This window comes from Castor canadensis, chromosome 6 (assembly GCF_047511655.1).
Source record: "Castor canadensis chromosome 6, mCasCan1.hap1v2, whole genome shotgun sequence".
NCBI classification, from domain to species: Eukaryota; Metazoa; Chordata; class Mammalia; order Rodentia; family Castoridae; genus Castor; species Castor canadensis.
The window spans coordinates 175,045,961-175,062,405 of NC_133391.1; the positions used below are offsets into that span (position 1 = coordinate 175,045,961).

A 16,445-nucleotide genomic window follows, 5' to 3' on the forward strand; every position below is an offset into this window, starting at 1 on the left:
CCCCTGCACCCAAGGGTTTGAACCATTCCCCGGGCACAGGTTACTGTAATTGTCAAGGGCACAGAAAGAGTTCACCCTGCTGGATGCAGGAGTGACAGCAATGGTGGATGAGAAACCAGTCTGTCCTCCTCTTGTTGGATTTTTCTTACCTCCATCCTCTGTCCTGTGGGGTCCTCTCATCATCCCTGCATTTTCTCTGCCTTGGAAAGAAAAGGTAAGATGGCAACAGCCTGGTGAGGTCCTTCTTTTGGCTTTGTTTCTAGTCCTGTTTATAAAGGTCTTAGCTCCAGGCACTGTAATTGGAAAGGCACTTTCTACCTCCAACTTATAACTGTTATTAATTTGAAATCTACGTGCTTAATGTCAACAAGGAAAGCCCCAAATCGTTAGCAAAATTCTAACACCACGGAAGAATTGGTCTGGCACCTACCAGCTATAAATTCTGTCCTTGAGGAGGTGTCTGTGGCTGGCCAAGATGGTCCTCATGTAATGGAACCATTTAACGTAGAAAATGTCGTTCTATTTTTCTTCTTGATAGCACCCAACAACTGGGGCGTCGAGGTGGGAGAGAAAAGCTATTGAGGGCGGCTGCCCAAGAAAAGCAATATGTTTGCTGGACTGATCGATAAGAAGATTAACTTAACCAAGCAGAAGACTTATCAATCTTATTATTGATCAGCTTAGCAAACATATTGGTGTGCTGCTGTGGTAAGACAGGCTGCCCAGGCAGCACTTCATCTCGCCCTTCGTGGATGAGCAACGCCTGGTGTTGGCCACGAGACCTCACACTCATGGCAGGTGCACCAAAGGGAAAGGCTACCTCTCTCTCCTCTTCCAGTGTAAGGTCATCTCTGAGGAAGGACAATGGTGGACAAGGTGGAGTGGGATTGTGTGGGTGAGTGTGTTCCACGCTGGACTCAAATTTAATCAGCCAGCTCTTGTTCAGTAAGGGATGGGCTGTGACTGAATTGTCAAATAATGGAAGCTTTTCTTTGTTGAATATTTTGTGAAAGCTCAGGGAAAAGTATTTTAGAGATCCAGTTGTGATTATTTAATACATTTAAACTTGAGTGCTGAGGGACAGACCAATGTTCATCTTTAGAAATGGAATCAATACTTTCATAGTTTATTTTGACCAAAAAGCTACGATTTGAAGAATTTTAGACAAATGTCAAGTGCTGTTATTTTGAATCATTGGTATGAAACATTTGAGAATCTTTGAGACAATAGTTATGTAGTTTTTGGATTTTTATCTATTCATTCGGTAAACATTCACTGCACATAAAATCTGAGTCTCTTGGCTCCCGATTTCTGTATTTCCATGGTCATTGTCTCAGAGGGAAGGAGAAGGGACTCAAATCACAGGAGAGCATTCCTTGAGCTGACGTACCTTCCTCCAGACTCATCCACGACGCTGAGAAAACTGAACCCAGCTTTTATTCATGGTCAGTATTATCTACAGCCTGAGTCACTGTACAGTAAATCTGAGTTCCCTTCCTCCTAATTCCACAATGCTCTCCTCATCCCATCTCATTTCCTGTCATTTCACCTCCCAAACACTTGGTCCAAGACCAGTTACCGCCTCCTCCCCTTCAAAGCCTTTGCAACTGCAGCTCGGTGTGGAGACGTGCACCCTGATGTGCTGGAGATGGGACACGAGCACAGCGTCTGCAGGGGACAGACAGTGTGTGTCCCCGAGGGGAAGAGCACATGCGTCTGTTTCTCCGAGGAGCTTGTGGTCTGTCTTGGGAATTCCCGTACAGATCCTGGAGGGAAGCGGTGACTGGCGGTGGTGTCTGGGCAGGAACCCTGGATTAGGACAGAAGATAATTAACTTTTTTCTAAATGAGTATTTTTTACATTAAGGTGCTAGTTACTTTTTATCTGGTGCAATTTTATAAGTTTAGGCAGGACACCGAGAGAATCAATGCTTGGTTAACTCACCTGGAACTATTTATTGAAAACTACATATTCTGCCTCATTCCAGAGGCTGCGTGTTGGGAGGATTGAGAGTGGATGGGAAGACACGGCTCTCACGCCTTCCACAGGTGCATCTCCACCCTCACGTAGCAGCATGAAGCAGTTACTTCTCACCCCCTGACATGGTTTCCTCTTGGGAAAACAGGCGTGCCACGGAAGAGAGCCATCGCCCAGTCCTGGAAAACAGGGAAACGCAGGGCTTCAGGAGTCCAACCTGATGTGTGAAGCCCACAGGAAGTGGGGTCACTCATGTGACAGGCTCAGGGATGTTGCACAGGTGGTGACCTGGTCGGGGAGACAGAGGGGCCTTCAGGTCTGCTCAGTCTGTGTGTTACAGACTGCCACACAGCACGTAGTGCCTGAACAGACACACATGGCACAGGCCGGGCCTCGCCTACCAGGTGGGAGTAGACTGACCTTGAAGTTCACATTGGCCCTGAGGCTGAGCGGCGGTGGCTCCAGCTCAGCTACGTACACCACACCAGTCGCAGGGTATGTGCGTAGCATCTCAGCCCCAGCTTAGTGCTAAAGGTTTTAATCAGTCCTTAACCTCAGGTGTGGCACGTTTGTTCCCAGGTTGTGCCACCGCCACCGCTGGGGTCCAAGAAGCGCTACTTTCTTTGCCTTCTTAGAGCAGGAATTGTATTTTCTGTCTTGACCTTTGGAGACTAGAACTTCTCAGGGAGGCACAGTCACGTTAGGGCTTCTTGACTCAGTCGGCTTAAAATAAACCTACTATAAAGCAAAATTTCAGTAAAGGGAAGCGCGGCCTGAATTATGAAACACTGTTGATCAAAAGACAGTTTGCGCAAGTAGAGTCATTCAGATCATGAGCTCCCAGTGAATTCTGAGTCCCAGGCCTTGCCCGAGACCCAAAGAATGACCATCCTAGGGTGAGAACCAAGAAGTACCGAATTTCAGCAACTCCTCCTACCAATGCATATGCGCCTTGAGGACTTAATGGCTTAGAGGAAATTTCTTTAATGGGTCATTTTGAGCTTATCATTGTCGATGTCTAGATGCTTGAAAGTTGTGCATAACTTGTACACCTTATTGTAAAGCACACACGCACACACGCACACTCGAGGCTGGAAATCCCATCTTGGAGCGCATGACATCACATAAATTGGGTAGAAAGCTGTGTACATGTCTTCAGCCCAGTGCTGACCTATGGAAGCAGTGAAGCCTTCAGACAATTTTCATGGAGCTCTGGCGGACTCTAACAGGTTAAAATCAAGAAGCTCCAGCTTTGCCTCACTGAGCATCTGACCATCATTCGTCATTTCTGTGACATGGTAGCCCTCATGGTGGACCTGCGTCTGCTGGCGGAACCCCGAGACGCCATGTGTGAGGAGCACAGGGCACAGATGAGGAACCAAGGTTGGGCACCTTCCCTGCGGGTTGTGCTCTTGGAAATGGTGGCCAGAGGACTTAGGAAAGCAGTACCCTGGGGAGAAGGAATCTCTGACATCCTGTGAGGACAGTTTTTGTGAAGTGAAAATGTGTAATCTGGATTTTTACAAATGAAATTGATTCCAGAGTGATGTCCTCACAGGTGTGCTGAAGTCAGGTCTTGGCACCAGCAGAGCTCCCTCACTGTAGGAACCCCTGTGGTGCAGGGATCCCCCTTGGGGAGACCCCATTTCTCATCCAGTGGTGGTGAGGCAAGTTTGGGCAACTGCTCCTCACAGATATATCAGGCTTGGGTCAGTTAGCTGAAAAGTGTGAGCCTCATGGCTCCTTCTCACCCTGAGGGACCAGATTCTGCCAAATGGTCAAGGGAAAAGAAAGCAAAATCTTATAAATCTTATTCAAGAGCCTCTTTGTACTATGAGGAGTCAACAGGGCACTGACACCTGGGCTCAGCAGACACGATCTCCATATCTGCTTCTTAAAGAGAGGCCTGGGCTTGGCCAAGTACAACCTGTGTCAATGGCTTAGAAGATGAGTTTCTGTCCTTCCCACCCTGCAGGCAACCATTCCTGTCCTGTCAGCTGCTCTTCCGCACTGTGGGGATGGCAGGCCACCACACTTCCTCTCCTCCCACACCCCACACCCTGTGATCAATCACGCATTTGTGGAGTACCTAACTCTGCTGAATGGGGGCAGCCCCTGAGTCTAGAGCCCAGTTCTTCTCTTTGCAACAGTTACTTGCACACAAGGCTTAGGTCTCTATCTTGGTCTCATTAGTAACAAATTTGAACCAAAAGTCCCCACTAACCCATGTCCAGAGCCACTGTCCTCATCAGAAGGCAGGAAAGCTCAAAGTCGCCTGTGATGCTCCCCATTCATTACACTTACACTGCAATTGCTACAATCAGAGAGGCAACTGATCCATGCCACCATGCTTCTAAAGTTCCTTCCAGGTTGGCATCTTGCATTTTATGATATGCATATGAGTCTTGAATTGTATGGCAAGTGACAAACACACTCTTGGAAGTCATTTGGTGCATCTGGTGTGCACGTGAGAGGTGTGACCCAGCTGCAGAAATAAGAGCGTAGAGCAGGCATTGGAGGGTGCCTGGTGTAGCCTGCTTAGGCATGCGACAATTCATGTAGCCTGTTGAGACACAGGACAGTGCTCTAGGTACCCTGAAAAGGATGATGCTGGCCGAGGCCCACTGGTTGAGTGGCTAAATTGGCATGAATGTACTTGGGAAATGTATGGGGGAAGCTTATTCATTCATTCATTCAATCATTCATATGTGTACCTGCTCACTGCTTTCTGAACACAGGACATGTGAAGAAGAATTCTGGGAAGGGCTATGAGGACAAAAAATGGGGTCTGTCGGGGAGCCTGAGTAGCTGCACTAGTGAGGAAATATGGATGGACCAGGTTTGGATGCTCATGTTGGTGATTTCCTTCACTTGTGTCTGCATCTCGTCGGCATTTGATCTTCTCACCCATGGGTTGAGAACCTGTGGGGCACAGGGAACATGGGCACATGGATGAGTGCTGAGGACTTCAGCAATTGCCGTGAGTAGTACACACTCTCGTCAACATGTGTTGGTAATAGCCAAGATACGTGAATGCAATTGGTTCTCGTTTGTACAGTGGTGTCTGTCTAGAAAGAGAAGCAATGGCAGAGACACATCTTCCACACAATAGGAGTTGTCTCACACTGAACTCCAAAGGGTGGGCTCCACGAGAAGGGAAGTTGTGTACAGATGACGCCCTGGGCAGCATCGGGAGATGCATTTGTGAAGAGGCAGGACAGGCCAGGGTGAAGATGACCTATGTGGTTGCACTTGAAGCTGGAGTTGGTCATGGGACTGGCAGCAGTCTACTTCCATCTTCAGGTATTGGCTGTACTCTGGGAAGGAATGACCTTGGTCAAGGCAGCGATCGGAGTCTTCAGCTGGTGAGATGTCCAGCATATGTAGCATGATGGTTTCATTCCTGAGGTGAGCATCTACTGGACAGCCAGGGTTTACTACAGGGGTCATTCAGGCAACTAACCCACCGGTGGAGGACAGACTCAGTCACATCTAAGCTAGATGTCTGCCAATGCCCACCCAACTCTGTGGAAAACTTCCTGGCGATGACCGTCTTATCTGTAGACACCAAGGTAGTCAGGTTTTCTATTTTAGCCTCAATATGGAGCTCTCTTATCTTTTTTATTAAGTGAAATATGCCTTTGTGTCACTTTTGCCTATTCTGCCCTAGGTCCAAGGCAGAGCAATGGAAAAGATGGCCATTGGTCTATTGCTTCCTTTTTTTCCTTCCATTCATAGCCCTCTAAGTAATCAACTGGAGTCTCCTCTCCTTTTACCTAAGTGTACAGTAGCCATGGCCTGACTGCAGGAGTGACTAAAGACCAGGGAAGGAAAGAAAATCCTTTATTCCAGCTTGCAGGGAGAAAGAGTCAGCACAAACAGTTGTGCCACAGTGAAGACCAGTTCGCTCTGTGTGGCCACCCTAGGGTGGACTGTGGTGCACGGGCCTTGCACCACACCACATGGGTGCCTGGCCTAAGGGAGAGTGTTGGGCAGGGGTGAACCATCATTCTGGTTTTGGAATGATGCTGGATTCCCCCTGCAGACAATTTCCAGAAGTTAATCCAGTCATTTCAGTGTTCCAGTGTTAATGAGTGCCACCAACCTCTCACAGATTTATGTGTCATCCTATCTGTGGTTCACAAATGTAACTGGACAGAGCAATAATATTTCTGGCTGGGATCTGAAATGTCCTGAGGTGGAATCTTCAAAGCAGACACACTGGAGGACAGAAGTGTGCTGCCTTCTACAAAACTGGCAAATCCAAAAAATAATGAAAAAAGACAAATTCTGCCTCCCAACATAATTGTGTCTTCCTCCCACTTGTGGCCCACAGTGAGACATGCCCAGCTAAGCTAAGGTCAGCCCATTGTGTGCAGTCCACGTGGAGAGCTGCCAGGCACACACGTAGGAAAAAACCTCAGGATGTTTGTCACTAAGAGCCGAGTTTCCGTGACAGTGGAAATGTAAGCAGCTCTATTGACCTCAGCTTCTTCATTCATACAGGAAGAAATTGAATAGGTGATCTTCAAGTGTCAAGGGTCTGAAACACACACACGTGCACACATACATGTACACACATGTGCATGCTTCATAACTTCTCTCTCTGCCTATCTAATTGCAAAACAGGTCACTAGTATTAAGCAGAGAACACGCTGTATCTAAATCCAAAATTAGCAAAACATCCTTGGTCAAAAGCTTATTTCTGGCCATCAAAATGTCCACATTTGATCCTGAGAGGGGGGTTTGCCCCTGCTGGCCCCGGCCAGGCTCTTCTTGTCTGTAGTTATCCTCGGGCTATGCCTCGTGACCACCTTCTCCCTGCTGGCTGGTGCCTCTGCTGTGAAGCCATCAGTTAGTCTCATTTCTAACTGACAGACTCTCAGGAAGGTTCTGATTGGCCCTGAAGTGAGTGGGGAAGACCAGCCTGATTGTGGACAGCACTGTCCAGTAGGCTGCAGGCCCTGGCTGAATAAGCAAACAGAGGAAAGAGAAACTGGCTCTCTCCCTCCTGCTCTTCCTTCTCGAGCTGGGGAGCTCATCTTGCACATCATTCTTTAAGTTCTTCAGCCTCTAAACTCTGGCTTGGACCAGCAATTCCTATGGAGACTCCAAGCCTCGACTTTGCACAGAACCTACGTCATTGACCTCCCTGGTTCTGAGGCTTTGGGCTTCTAGACTGGGCGGCTATCTGCTCCACTGGCTTGTCAGTCTGCAGATGGCCTTTGTGGGATTTTCTCTTCGGCATCTGTGGTCATGTGTGGCAGTCTCTAAAAAATCCGTATTTGTTTCTGTTTCTTTGGAGAACCGTGACTGAAACAAGTTGTTCATCCAGTCTAGACCAGCCACATACCTGAACCCACTGACAATGTCAAGGGGGGAGGGCATGCTCCTGGTTGGGACACAGCTGGGGTCCGCCTGCTGTTCAAGGGCTGCTATGGTTGTTCAAATACTGAAGCACTAGGTATTGTTTGGGAAATAGTATCAACCTGGTTGCCACACATCAGCCCACAGAGCCGCTGAGCCCCCCTTACAGTTCCCACCATCCAGCAACTCAAGGGACAAGAATTGGCACCAGACGACCCTATGGCATTGAGGCAGTGTCCCTTGGTTGGTCAGTGGTCAATATTTATGGTAGTTCAATACTTGGTTTCCTAGTAGCCAGGAATAGGTATGAGTGGAGGGGGTGTAGATGGTAGGGAAGCTGGGGTGAAGTGGCACACAGCATCCTCTGAGACCCTCTGAGTCTCACGTGGGATTGCATCCGGGTTTTTCCATTCTGAATGTCTGCTTCTTGATGTACACAGGGAGGAAACTCCACTCAATTCCGTTTTACCGGAAGAGCTTGGCATCCATAGGTCAAATAAGTGTCCATTATAGGCGTATGGATTTATATCCACAAATTGTCTCAAAAAAGGAACACAAAGACAATACACCTATTTTCTCATTGTTATTGGAGAATAGCATAACTAATTTTATCAGAAACTGGAGACAATTGGGAATAGTATTGATAAAATAAAGTATTGTGCTGATAAGAATTAATTCATTTAATTAGTTGCCTGAGCTAGAAACAGCAGCTCTTATTCTACATACATATGTATGTTCATATCAATGGAGCTATCTTGATATCTCCTGATGCTCAAAAATATGAATAATGTTTAATAATGGATAATTTGGGGCATATAATGATCAAACTTATTTGGATGTCTTTGATTATTCAAATTATAAAGTATGAGATAAAGAGATTTTAATAAATTTTATAATGGAAAAATAAACTGTGCTTATATCATGGAAATTAGAGCTTTAACAATTCAGGGCACAATTTAATGTAAGTAAATTATAAATGATTGTTCTTCAGATATTGAAAGAAATCTACTGTAATGACACAAATTTTCACATCTCCTTCATGAAAGGACACCAGCAGTTCCTCTGGACCTAAACTGGGAAGAGTGGAGTGTTTTTAAGTAATCTGTTCCCCTTGCCACACACATCCATCCAATCTACTGCCTCTCTCCATGCCCTGCCACACCACCACGTCCATCCAACACACTTCCTCTCTCCCGGTGTCCTCACCAGCATGATCATCCATCTTAACCTCTCCTGGTCTTCCTGATCACCATGTGCATCCAACTCACGTCCTCACTCTATGACCTCCTCACCACCACATCCATCTAGCCTACCTCCCCTCTCCATGGTCTCCCTCAATACCACTTTATCCCATCCCCAGCCTCCTTAAAATATTGCCATAATATTGGATAAGTGTCCAAGGGCCTCTGCCCTTTCCGTGTCCAGGTAACCCCAGTGATCACGTACTTGGGAGCTTGGGAGACCACACTGCTCTTGAACCCTCTTTCCCCTCCTTCTTTGCATTTTGGATTGGGTTTGTTGCTCTGCAGTGACCTCCAATGCATGGGTGCTCTGCCATCCAGTCATCTCCAGTCTCCCCCATGCTTCCTTGTGCATGGCAGCCCCACACAACATCCTCTTCTTCTGGACAAGTTTTGTCCCCTTCCCATCTTCCCTCTGACTCCTATTTCTCTTCTCTCGTCTTGACAAGGTGGGACCTTTTGGACCTTGGCACTTAGCCCAAATGTCATTCCAGTGTGCGGGGAGGATGTCCTTGACTAGTCCTCTGTCCTTTTTTCCACTGCCATCACTGCATCCTGTTATGTCATCCTCAGCATTTGTCACAAAGCACGTTTTTAGTGTGGCTGGCCAGGTCACTGTGTTCTCTGCCCCTCTCTCTGAGTTTCCCAGAGATGGAACCTTCCTGTAGCTAGTATTCAAGTATTGGTATTGACCAAAACCTGATATTTAATAACAATTACTTACTAAAAGGTTAGTTCACACGACCGAATGCAAACTAAGCTCACAATTACAGTAGCTCCAAGTGCAATGAAGGAAAAGTACCTATTGCTACAAGGAGCCTGATACCAGCTTAAAATCTGGTTGCTTATTTACATAGGTCCCAAATTACACATTTATGAACATGTTAAGGTGGACTAGCCACGTAACCAGCGAGGGCCTCCCAGGGTTACAAACCCACAAAACACAACACCAAGTGAACTCATACAAAGCACATGTTAGTCATGGATTCCACAGCCAGCCACATGCATCCTGCCAAGGGGCCTTATGTGCTCCTTGCTTATCTGGACAGTTTCTTGCTTTAGAGCTGATCAAACATGGGAATTGTGACAGATTCTAGGAATCTTCTGTACACATAAAGAGACAGCACCCACATAAGGCCACAATAATAATCTCCTAGTGGATAATACAACATTGAAGAGGTTTTATCATTGCCCTGTCTTTCAACTTATTACCTCAAACTTGGAGTTCCAGGTCATAGCATCCAAGGTTTCCACCAAACACACTATCTGGATTTAGTTTGTCACCAATTTTCTTTTGTTTGTAGAATTATGAGGATTGTAAAGATTGCCTAGTCATTAAGCAAATGTTATAAATAAACTGGCATTTAAAAAATACACATCTGTAATCAGGAGGATCATGGTTCAAGGCCAACCTAGGCTGAAAGTTAAACAAGATGTCACCTCAACCAAAAGAATGGAGCATGGTGGCTCATGCCTGTCATCTCAGCTAACAGGGACTCATAAATAGGAGGATTGTAAAAGCATAACACTCTCTTAGAAAAATAACTAAAGCAAAAAGGTCTGGAGGTGTGGCTCAAGTAGTAGAACTACTGACTAACAAGTATAAGACCCAGAGTTCAAATCCCAATACCGTCAAAAATCTACACAGAGTTGTTTTTAATGCAGATTTATATCTTGGAAATAGAAAACAAAGGAGTATACATTTGAAAGATCTTTATTTTTACTGTCTAAATGAAACATTCTTTCAGGATAATATGCATCACTTTAAACAAGACATCAGGAACAGACACAAAATTAACAAAACATTATTTTACTGGGCAAATAATGGAGCTCAGTTTTGTGGAAAAGGAAACTAGGTTTCCTCTTGAAAAACTGAGCTATTTATAAAGGAGGACATCAGTGATATTTATAATTGCAAAAATATTTGCATGGCACATGAATGTATTTTAGTAACACAGTATTTTGTTTGCTCTACAGATGTTTATGGATTGCTGTGATGTGGTGGACATTGACACAGATACTGTGGCAAGAGAGAGATACTGCAGGCAAGAGAGAGAATTTCAAGATCAAACACTTACAGGGAGGTTCAATTGCACCAATAGCTTCACATTGCTCTATGCAAACAACCTATACTGTCCCTGTGAAAGGGACAGACAGAAGTTCTGGCCCTCCAGGGTCTTTTGAGGTCCCAGCCACCACCCTGCACTGCACTGTGCCTGACGTGCTGTAATCAGCTGACTCAGCTGACTCAGGTACTTGAGGCCCTGAGCAGGTAGCCAACCCAGGGCTAACATGCAGCCCTGAGATCAAATTTCAGTTAGGATACTGATATTGCCTCATGACCTCACTTTTAAAAATTTTCCTTTACTGTAGTGACAAAATCTCTAGGATTGTATAGGATCACATGCAAGATGAATTTAAGGTTCCCAAAGACCTCAGCATTTTCTATACAGGTAAATCGGAATATTTATGAAGTATTCATCTCTGAAATTGCTGGAGAGGTAGAGATGAGTAAATTAGGAGTCGGGTGCATTAAGAAGCACCAGCTTCATGAGTGTGGGGGACAACAGGGGTCCTTAAAGTTGTCCACCCACATCCTAATTCCTGCACCCTGTGAATATATTACGATACATGGCAAGAGAGTCGATGTTGTATGGAGGTAGGTCCCTGTCACCTAACCCTGAGACAGGTTATCCTGTAGGCCCAGCATCATCACCACGGCCTTGCAAAGGAAAGAGGAGAAGGAGAGGTGGGGGAAGGAAGCAGAAGTTGGAATAGGGGTGTCTGACCTGAAGATGGAGGAGGGCTGGGAGCCCTGGGGTTGGGGTCCTCTAGCAGCTGGAACAGAGTAAGAACAAATTGTCCTCTGGAACCTCCACAAAGGAGCACCTTGGCTTTCCCAAGGTCAGTTTGAGCTTCTGACCTCCAGGAGTGTGAGACAATGAGGCCATGTTGTTTTAAGCCACTGACATTGCAGTAAGCGTTTGCAGCAGAAATAGGAGACGAATGCAGAGAGGCAGGCACTGTCTATCCAGGACCAGGTCAGAGTCTACAGATGACGGTGCCCAGTGTGCATAAATAATTGGTGGAATAGAGTCCTGGAAACGGTAACCCACCTGCAGGAGCGCTGTGTGGCTTATCGACATGCAGTGGTTGTTAAAATTTACCTTGCACTTCGGCTTTTACAACACACTGGTTTAACTTCTTTAATGAGTAGTACAATCTTGAATTTATTTTGGCCAACTTATAGGTAAGCTAACCCATTGCTGTCACTTCATGTTCCACCTAGATTAGCACCTTAACTTCTTATGTCATAATACTTACAGCATTTCATTATCTGGTGATTATAGAAGGTTAGAAGGTGTGCCTTCTGTCCTATCAGAGTTCAACAAGTGATTCAAAGAGTCTGCTGATTAGTGTGCAAAATAAAAACCCAACCATTTCAAATCAATGCAATCTTCAGGGGAAAACCCAGTGCATGGGAGAAGTCCTGGGCAGTTCCTGGTAGTCTCTTCTGCAGTGTCAGCTGAGGAGGATATACTGAGATGCAAAATGATTCTAGCACTCCAAGAAAAGCAGGGCATGCAGAGGAGCTGCAGTCCAAAGGTGAGTTCCACTGGAGCCTGCCAGGTTCTGCTTAGACACTTGCAATCGACGGAGAGCACATTTGCATCTGTGCACAAGCTTCTGAAAATCAGCCACCTGGAGACACCTATATCCCATGAATCTGAGCCTCTGAACACCAGCCAGATCCCTCAAGTACCCACTTCCCACAGCCCCTGCCAAGCCACCCGTCTCTAAGCCCCACCATAGGCAAGACACCAGTCTGCGTTGCTCAGAAAATCTGCCTCTCTCCCTTACTTAAGTAGGCAATAAATCCAGCCTTCTCATCCAAATGTGAGCAGTGGTCCATTCCTGAACAGTGAGACATCAGGCAGGTCTGCTGACTCTTGTGGGAAATTAAGAGCAGAAGCCAGAAATGAGGAAAATGAGATAAGGATCACCATGAAGATGAGTTATGTAAGGGGCCTCATGTGAAGTCCCAGCATGAAGGCAAAGTATTATTTCAAGTGACCACATCAAAGGAAACAAAACTCTTCAGCTGTACAGTTACATGGACCCGAATAATGAAGCCTTGAGCAGATATGCAAATTACATCATCTCACTCTTAAGACTGAATGTTCAGATTACTGTGCCAAAGTTGAGTTTGAGTTTGGACAAATTTTGCTGTTTATTCATTCATAAAAAAGTAAGAATTGGGTGTATGCCTCTCTTTGATGAGTGGGCACTGTCTTGGTCAGTTCCTTGAGACATAGAAGCCCAAGTAAGAGGACTTGAAGGTGAAGATATGGTGTCTTCAGGAGGTAGACCAGCTGACTGAACAGGTTTCTAAAACAGCTTCCAAAATGAGTGTGCTGGTGCACATGTACAACCCCAGGTACCCAGAGACCGAGGCAAGAGGATCTCAACTTTGAGAACAGCCCTGGTATCTCAAAAACAAACTAAACACAAAGAGACCCAAGGGGAGCTCAAGCGGTAGAGCACTTGCTTTGTCCCTGGATTCAATCCCTCCTACCTCAAACAAACAAAAAAACCCAAACATCTTTGAAGGTATGTGCAACTTGTGGCTCTTATGTCCTTGCTGGGCTCAGTACAGGAGCTCATACGATATCTTCATCTTGAATATGGAAACCGTCATGATTTACATAAAATAGAAGCCTTGGAGCACATTGAGAAACAGAAGTAAAATATGATGTAACAAGTATGGCCGTTGTCCTCAAATGTATTGCTGTATATAATTTAAAAGTGTAAAGAAAGATTTTAAGCAGGACGGAGTTTTTGCTTGCTTAAATTAGTACAACGTATTAAGTGATTTATTTGACATAATGGCATTAACAATTAGATTTTCTTAAGTGAAGAGAAAAAAAGACAAAGAATTACAGAAATCCAATGATCTTCCGAATTGATCTAACTCTCTCAATGATTAGATTTTCCTGCACCGTTCCTTCTATTTGATCTTGAACATCAGCCATGAATCCTTCTGTGTAGCGAAAACGATTTTGTGAGTCCAAGTTACAAGGTATGGCCATCAATTGAGCAAAGAAACAAAACAGGGAAGCAGTAAGCATCATGCAGTTTAAGGAAGGCAGAAGCTCCCCCTTAAGGTGATCAGCACCCCACCAAGAGTCATGTGCACTGCTTTATTTCCTCCTGAAACCATCTCACTGCTGAGTTAGCTGACCCAGGAGGGCGGAATTCCTGTACATGGGGAAGAGCACAGGTGGGTTTGAAGGAACAGGGATGCATTTAAATGGCCCTCGGTGAGTGCCAACTGTATGCAAACCTGTCTCTTGGGGACTGGTGCATTGTCACTGAGAACCAGTACACTCACACTAGTGGAAGCTGGAGAGGAGAAAGAGGCCGCCTCAGGCAGGGACTTGAGTAGCTGCAACCATCTCTAACTGTGGGAGTAGAAGCTTAGGCTCCAGGGGACCGAGAGGATTCCATGACACACACCAGATGTGGCAGGAGGAAGGAGGAGGAGGAAAAGGATGGATGAGAAGTCAGGCTGAGGGCTGATGCCTACTCTGCTGGGAACAGAGCAGGCTGTGACCTCCATGGCTATCTGGACTTGCTGTGGTTGGACTTTGTCCCCAGGAATTCATATGTTGAAAATTTAATTTCCAAAGCTTTTGTTAATAGTGTTTGGAGGAGGGGCTTTTGGAAGGTGACTAGGATTAGATGAGGTCATGGCATTGAGGGCCCATGGGGACATTAGTGCTTTATGTAGAGAAGGAAGGAGACCTGAGCTAGCACACCTCCTCTGTGTTTCCATGGGATGACCTCCAGCACATCAAGACACAGCATCAAGCACTTTCCAGATGCTAAACAGTTACCACCCCATGCTCTTGGATGTCCTGAACTCAAGTCCACGAGTAACAAAACCTCTATTTATAAATCACCTGGTCTTAGATATGTTGTTATAGCGACTTAAGAAAAAAGAAAAACAGGCTTAAACAGGACCTCTCCACCCTTCCAAGACAGAGGAAGGGACTGGGTCATCCATTGACTGGCAGATGTACAAAATATGAGTGTTCATTCATTTCAGAGAGGGGTAGGCTCTTGAGCTGTACCACTGGGGTGGCTGGTCCATGAGTCCCTCTGGAGTTTGCAGGCCTCAGCTTCTGGCATCCACCTCAGCTGCTGCTCTGCCCATTGTTACATGAAGAGTCACCATAGCCTTCCTGGCCCCACCTCTCCTGTCCCTGCTGTGCATGTGGCCTGTCTTGAAGCTGCATCTGAGTCTGAAAACAAAGCATCCATCTCAGGTGTTGCAGGGTCCTTGGTCAGTTCCCCCAGTGCCCACAGCTGCTCCTTGCCCTGTAGCCTCTTGTCCCATCATCCCCTGTCACATCCCCCATGTCTGCCTGGACTCCTCTCCATGGCAAACACTGCAAAACAATGTGCTCACTTGGCAAATCTTTACATTAAATGCATTCAGATACAGCTCACCAATGAGATGACATTCATGAAAAACAAACCAGAAATTCTATAGCCCTAGGAAAACAGTAACTCCTGTAGACACGTGCATCCAAAGTCTGGCATCGGTGCTCACAGTCTGGCTGATCCCTTTCCTGCTCAGTAAATACCTCCTGACTTCATCGCTTTAGCATAGCTCCTGGGGGACAGGAACTCTGCTTATCAGCAGGAATAGAAAAGCTTTCCTTAAAGTATTAAAAGTACTCATAGCAGTGAGAGTGTAAGTGGTGCAAAACAGGCTGTCACCCATGAGGACCCTTTAGTCAGGAGTCCAATTTTGCCAGCTCCCAACACTGAGGTACTCAGATTCCATTGAGGATTTGAGAACCTACCCCAGGATCTGGGTTTTAAGGATAGCAGATCATAGCATATGGACACAAATATTTGTTGCAGAATATCTGTGTTCCTGCCCACTCTCGGGAAGGAAGAGAAAATGTAAACAAACACGAGAAAAACCAAGGTGGTGTGAGAAATGTGGCTCAAGAGAACAGATCATCTGGTCCAAGACGTGACCCCAAGTGGGAAGCTGCCCTTGACCCAAATGACAAATAGAAGCAGACCATGTAAGCTTGTTTCAGAAAAGTTTATGTCATTCTACCATCTCCTGCAATCCTGATACATTTGTAGCTGCTTCTCAGCACAGGTGGCAAAGTGGGAAATGCAAAGGGCAGGAGGAAATAGAAAGGGGGGTGCGCCTAGACCCTGCCTCCAAGAGGCTGGGTGTGTTCCATCTTCCTGGGGCTCTGGGCCTGAGAAGCCCCATATGGTGGCCATGGGGCCAGCATGTCCTGAAGATCCTTTATGACCCTGCTTAGCTGCAATTAAGTACTCCAAAATTAGAGCAGTATTTCCATCTCCGCATTGATTTTCCCAGGCATGTTTAAAATTATGTTGTCTGTTCACTCGTTTGCACAAATAGGCAAAGAAAATCCCCCCAGATCACGCCACGTGGTGGTGGAGGATTTATGAAACATGCAGCCCAGATAAATATTTCCTGTTGGAAAAAAAAATCAGGCAACTTATAAATTACCATTACAACACAATAAGGCAGTTTAACTCGATTTAGCAACTAAGTCAATGTTTAGCCAAGCCATTAGGCCAGTGCCTTATTAAAATCCCAGTGACTCTGGCATGTCTGAGGTGGGAAAAAAGGTTAAACTGCATATCAACGAGGGAGGGGAGCCGAAAGGATGTGGAGCCCAATTAAATCTTCAGCACTGCTCTGGCTCATAAACACCCGCTCCTTCGCTCCCCGTGGAACACACCGCCAGGCAGCTCAGGAGAGGACCCGGCTAGAAGCGTTTCATGACACACTGCTCC

At 46.0% G+C, this 16,445-nt stretch overlaps 1 long non-coding RNA gene across 1 annotated transcript; it reads right to left on the reverse strand.

Annotated features, from left to right (window-relative positions):
* Positions 1-1,243: 1,243 nt before the first annotated feature.
* LOC141423953 (uncharacterized) lies at positions 1,244-11,556 on the reverse strand. The gene is made up of 3 exons (XR_012448719.1): positions 11,375-11,556; positions 1,945-2,156; positions 1,244-1,809 (listed from the first exon to the last, which is right to left on the reverse strand). It is a non-coding gene; the product is annotated as an uncharacterized lncRNA (long non-coding RNA).
* Positions 11,557-16,445: the final 4,889 nt, after the last annotated feature.